This window comes from Gossypium arboreum, chromosome 3, assembly GCF_025698485.1.
Source record: "Gossypium arboreum isolate Shixiya-1 chromosome 3, ASM2569848v2, whole genome shotgun sequence".
Taxonomy (NCBI): Eukaryota; Viridiplantae; Streptophyta; class Magnoliopsida; order Malvales; family Malvaceae; genus Gossypium; species Gossypium arboreum.
Genome location: NC_069072.1, coordinates 11,397,985 through 11,404,910, shown reverse-complemented (window position 1 = coordinate 11,404,910; position 6,926 = coordinate 11,397,985).

Sequence of the window (6,926 nt, the reverse complement as noted above, 5' to 3'; positions counted from 1 at the left end):
TTCGACATGCTCTGATTCACCTCGAGAGTAAATCAAAATGTTATCAATAAACACAACTACAAATTGGTTACGGCCTGAATATCCGGTTCATCAAGTCCATAAAAACAGCAGGTGCATTTGTTAATTCGAAAGGCATAACAAGAAATTCTTAGTGTCCGTACCTTGTTCTAAAGGTAGTCTTTGGCACATCTGAATCTTTAAATCGCAACTGGTAATAACCCGATCTCAAATCAATTTTCGAAAACACCATTGTCCCTTTTAATTGATCAAACAAATCATCTATTCTTGGCAAAGGGTATTTTTTCTTGATTGTCACTTTGTTGAGCTGTTGATAATCTATATACATTCTCATCGTGTCATCTTTCTTTTTCACAAATAACACAGGTGCACCCTAGGGAGAGAAACTCGGTCTAGCAAAACCTCTATTTGTCAAATCTTGCAACTGAGCTTTCAATTATTTTAACTTTGTCGGAGCCATTCTGTACGAAGCTATCAATATCGGTGTTGTACCTGGTACTAATTCAATACAAAACTCAACCTCTCTAATAGGTGGTAAACTCGGTAACTCTTCAGGAAATACATCTGGATTGTAACACCCCTAACCCATATTCATCGTCGGAGTAGGGCTATGAGGCATTACCGATCAATTACATCACACAACATGCATTTCTCATACATGAATCTATTATCACATAAACATTAATCATTTTTTCCCTTATAAGGCTCTACGAGACCTTAAAACATGCTTGGAATAGGTTCGGGACTAAACTGATAACATTTGTAAACTTTAGGAAATTTAGAAAATTTTCATGCATACAGGGTTCACACACCCGTGTGAACAGGCCGTGTGCCTCACACTGCCACTAGACACGCCCGTGTCATAGGCCGTGTGAAAACAGGGCATACATACTGACTTGCATCACATGGCCGGAGACACGCCCATGTGCCATGACCGTGTGAAAACTGAAGGGTATACTGACTTGGCCACACGTCCATGTGCCAGCCCGTGTGCGACACATGGCCAGTAGACACGCCCGTGTGTCTAATTCGTGTAACTCTCTGACTTGTTTAACTAAGATTCAAGGGTCACACAGTCGAATCACACGCCCATGTGCTCAACCGTGTGGCACGAAAATAGGCTTGATTTAAGCCATTATTCCCACCTATCATTCATGTACCTAAGCATTCATTTGGAATCTTTTTCACATAAAATAGGAAACCAAAAATGACCATTTCATGCACATTTCATGCCATTTAAATTCCATCCATTTCACTACTCAAATCCATAACCAAAATCATGCCAAAACAATATGCCATAACCTTAACTTCTATATGGATTTTCTCACCATCCTATTAACTATTTCATGTCATAAAACATACCAAATCATCATATTAAAACTATGCCACAACATGCCATTTTTAAGAAATAATACACCAATTGATAAATTGCTAGTTGAACAACTATATAACCATCACAACAACCATACCAAACATGCCAAAACACAAGGCGATATATACATCATATATCACTTATCAAACTTATGATTTAATCCAATTCATATAGCCAAATGCACACCAAAATTTACAAGCCAAATCCTATGGCTAATATCATCACTCAAAACATATTATCATATCACTAGCCTATACATGCCATATACCATATTTACAAAGCATCCAAAAGTGCCAACAATTAGTCAATAGTGTGATGAAGGTTCTTGATGTTCCCCGATGTTTGAGCTAGCTTTGATAATATAAAAAACAGGGAAAGAACACCCAAAGTAAGCTTTAAAAGCTTAGTAAGCCATATACAAATAAAACCAGCTCATGAATCAATATCATTTCCATTAAATAAGTAAATTATGAATAAACACCTATAAGTTTACAAACCTTCCCAAATGTATACATATTCAATTTCATAAGTGAATTCATCAAATACTTCCCTTTTCAATACTTGTATGAATCTCATATGTATCTCAGCAGCTTAACTCATTTACACATTCTTTCACGACTTGACTTTGCCCGTTGAACTTTTCGAAATTGTTAAGGATACCTGGAAATCACATAAAACTCGTAAAATGCCATATCACAGATATGGTCTTACATGTTATCACATATCGATGCCAATGTCCCAAACATGGTCTTACACGAAATCATATAATGATGCCAATGTCCCAGACATGGTCTTACATGTAATCACATCTCGGTAATCCTAATGTCATGACATTCGTATCCTATACTATTCCTAAGGTTCGTACGAGACTTTCGGATATCATAACTTCGTCGATTCTTACTTGTATTTACTCATTCAATGTAACATCCTGATTTTCGGATTTATTCACGGTTTTCAATATTTTGTAAAGATTTTAAAATTTTGTATTTGGATGTGAAATTAATATTTTGAGTAGGTAAATGGGCTTATAGAAGGCCCATGTGTTGGCCAAAACCGGTTGAATTTTTGAATTTTGGACTTAGGAGTTAGGGGTTCTGGCTAGGTGGCCCTTGTATAGAGTTATGGGTAAATTGCATCACAAAAAGAGCCTTAGTAAAGTGGCAAGGGTGACGCCACTAGGCTCCTAAAAAGGTGGCGTGTGGAGCATTGGGGAAAGCATGGGATCGATTCCCTGTGTTGACAAATAGATGCATTTATTTTAAGTCTTTGGAGGGTAAGTGTTGGAGTCGGTGGATTACGCTAGAGGAGAGTTTGAATCAGTTCAAACGCTTGGATTAAGGAGGGATTGGGAGAGAGGCTAGGAGTTGGCCGAATTTTGGGAATTGAAGAGGGAAAAATCGGCAGGGGGTTTGAGGTTAATATTTCGGCACCTAGGGTATTGGGTGGTGCCGTTCTTTTCTGCTCAGACATCACAAGGTTTTTCTTTTCTCTCTTCTTCCTCTCTAGCCGAAACTACCACTTCCCCTATTCTTCTTTTTCTATTTTTCTTCTTCAAAACCATTCATCAATTCTGCTGTTCATCGATACTTTTGCCGAATCCATAAAAGCCGAAATCTTGAACATACATTACTGGTACCGATTTCTTCAAAGCCAAACCCTTTAACATTTTGTTTCCATTAATCAATGTTTATTCTTTCTAAACTCTAGAGACCTGTCGGCAATTCTACATCCAGGTTATAGTTTCATATTGTCATCTCCTTCTGCACCAAAAGTCGAAAAACAATAGATTTGGGGGCTTATAGTCGAAACTTCAAAACTCCGGGAGTCGAGTTTTACTGTTGTTTGAAAGATAAATCTGCACCAGATTGCGTGGAGATCAAAAAGGAGTAAGGGGTAAGGGTTCATCATCTCAGATCTAGTCCTATTTTACAAAGTTAGGAAAAGCCGAAGCCCCTAAAATCTAGGGAGGCTGTCGATTTGGGCATGTGGCTCTAAGGGTTTTTAACTGACATTTTCTATCAATGATTAGTGTCTTCTTAAGTGTTGGATTGAAGGCGTGGGTTGTTGGAGCAATCGGATTCGGAGCTAGCTATCGATTTTGGCAAAAAGGTAAGGTTTCAAAGGCTTTTAGGGACATGGTTCGATCATGGATAAGTAGGTTGTGGGTTTAGTGATTATGGTTTGTAAATAAGAACTATGCTAATCTATTGTAGGACATGGAAAGGGATCTCAGTAGTAGTCGTCGCGAAACAGGTGTGTACCGAACACCTTTTCTTAGTTCAATTCGGCAAAAGCTGAAATGCCTAAATTCTGGCATTTCATGGGCTTGTGAGTATGCGAATGTTGTCAAGACATAGAGTAATTGTTAGATCTAGCACTGCAAGGTGGTAGGTAAGTTTGTGTGACGTCTTAACGTACTTCGAAAAAAGAGGGCCGTGATGGGCCAAAACTGGGCCCAATGGGCTTATGGACCAATATGGGTAAGAGATGGGCAAATTAGCCTGTTAGTTAGATGGTGGAACCAAACTGCATAAAACTGTTGAAAATTATTGAAGTAGCTTGTGTAGTTGTTAAGTTACGAAAATTACCCCTAAAGAGCAAAATTACCGATATACCCCTAGGGTTTAAATTGGCTAAACTGCATGATTGATTAATACTGTATTTTACATGATATGCTTTTATTAATATCTGTTGCATGGGATTGGGGTATTGATGGAGGAAGTATTGAAAGTGGTTCATCCACGTCTTGGAGGCTTTGCCTCAACTTATCGATATTTGAGCGGCGTTCTTCGCAAGCTGTGGAGTGTAAAAATTGATGCAGGTGCGATGTAGCGGTTCGTAGGTTGAGTAGTCTCCCAGATGGGTTTGCATGCACTACTACTATTGTTACCTATATTCTTGAGGCGGGCCTATGGGCCACATTGTTATGTAAAAAGGGCTAAGGCCTTGCTCTTGTATACGAAAAAGGCTTGGTCCACTTGTATCGTTATCTGAATAGGGCTTAGGCCTAATGGGCTCGAGTGATTTGGGCTTTGGATGGGTTTCAGTATGCCTTGAGTTTCCCAAACTTACCCTTCCTCTTCCATCCTTGCAGGTGAGCCCTAGTTGGTGGACTTGGAGCTGGGCGGGATTCAGAGTGGCCATGAAGATTGATTGCCGGATTTAATAAGTTTAGCATTTAATTTGGATTATTTTTATTATGCTTAAAGTTGTAATAAGGCCGCTCTTTTTAATTAATTTTATTTTGGGGATTATTAAACTGTTTAGCACTAGGGTTCGTTTTATAAAAACTACTTGTTTTTAAAAGATCACGATGATGCGCAAAGTTTTCGCAAAGTAAATGTTTTTCCAAGGAAATAAATGTTTTAAGTAGACTTAAACTTATTTTAATGTTCGTCGACACGTAACCTGCTTAAAGTGTGGCAATGGATGTGTGCATGTCTAGGATGGAATCCAGGAAAAGCTTGGTACTTAAGCGGTCCTATAAGACTCACCTCCTCTTTTCTAGCTTCCTACCTGGTGCACAGCTTCCATTCACTTTAACTTAAAACAAGAACATATTTTTGCTAAACTCTAAACAAAGAATTTAGATAAACACATGTTTTTTTGAAACATCTCCATGTGACATACTAAATTCAGCCGTAACGTCTGGGCCGGGTTTGGGGTGTTACATTTAGTGGTATCAGAGCCTGGTTGCAACAACTCGGCTGTGGATCGGGTCCGAAAATCTTTAAAAAAAAAGTTTTTCTATGAGTTTTTGAAGATGTTCAAAGTTTTTCTATTGTTAAACGGGGTTAAATCAATAGTTTTTGTTTTCAAATCAAATCTTTTTATTTTCGGTAAACGAAAACATGGGTATTTTAAAAAAAAATTTTAAATGGACTGATAAGGAAGTGGCTGCTGAATCCCCGCACCAAGTCGTAAGTGTTCTTTTTACGCTTTAAATATTTATATGGGCTGAATGGAAATAATCTGTAGATAGTATTGAGCCTTAGAGATAGTGCTATTGATAATGTAGTATTAGGGCTACAAAGCGGGACCGTAGCTAAAATTGTGATTGCTTGCGAAAATAACTCGAAACTCTATCTGTTCATAAGACATTACGTAATAAGCAGTGAAACCGATAAACTAATGTCATAAAATTGAATCGGATAAATCGTTATGAGTACAAGGGTTACTCGGGGAAGAGGCCGTGGACGAGGCCGAGGTAGCACCCAAGCTGGATCTGCGTCATCTGAACACATACCGGTGGCGGAGTCCACCACCGATTAATGAAAATGGGCCGTATGACCGGGCCGCAGGGGATGACGCTTTGTCTCGTGCCATGTTGAGGGTTTTGGAAAGGGTGGCGGAGCTAACATTGGGCCCATGAATAGGGGTCCATTTCGAAGGACTTGGCCAATGAATTTGAGATTTTAAGGCGTATCTAGAGTGGCCCCAAATGTGGTAATCTTGGTTGGAAGCCACAGAGCGGATCATGGATGACCTAGACCTTTCAGCAGAATAGAAGTTGAAAGGGCGATGTCGTTCTTTGCGGGATGAAGCGTGTCGGTTGTGGATTCTTGTGAGAGAGGTACCCCGGTGAGAGGGTAACATGGGAGCTGTTCAAAGCAGACCTTTAAGGCAAAATATGTTGGAGCTAGCTATGTGGATGCACGCAGAAAGGAGTTCTTGAATCTGACTCAGGGAAATAAGACCATTGTTGAATATGAGGCGGAGTTTCTACGATTGAGTCGGTATGCTAATGGCATCGTTTCCACCAAATACGAGCGCAACGTTCGTTTTGAGGATGGCCTCAGAGATGAGTTAAAGGTGCTCATAGCTCCGCAGAGAGAGCGAGATTTCGCTGTACTGGTAGAGAATGCTAAGATAGCTGAGGAGGTGAAGCAAACCGAACGGAAGAATCGTGATAAGGATCGAAATCGGTTCAGGAGGGATACTGGACCAGCGGGTGCTGCAAATCGAAATGTTAAGAGAGCTAGGATGGAGGAACCAGTTCGAGCAGTTCCGGTGAACACAGGTAGACTGCAAGCTTGTGGGGATTGCGGCAGAACGCATCAAGGAGAGTGCTGGTGTGACATCCTAAAATTGACCCTAGTCGGGATGTGGTTTCGGGACCACAAAACCGAGACATAAAATTAATTAATTATTATTTTCTATGTTTATTGTGCATGAATATACATATATGAAAATTTAGTGCCTTAATTTCGTCATTTGTAGGTGAAATTTATTAGAAAGGACTTATGTGAGGAAATTGAGAAATGTGCTAGGCTAATGTTAAAGTGGCCTATTGATACATATTAGAAAATGCTTGGATTTGCATGTCAAATTGCCAAATTTCCTTATGGTGGCGGCCAAGATAGATTGAGGATGGGCAATGTATTTGTTTGCCTTAGATTTTATAATGAGAAATTGGGTAATGGGAGACAAGCTAAAATAAAGAAAGGAATTAAAAGAAAAGGGAATAAAATAAGAAAAGAAAAAGGGGAATGTTCATCCTTACCTTTGCCATTGCCGTGAGTGAGGAGAGAAAGGG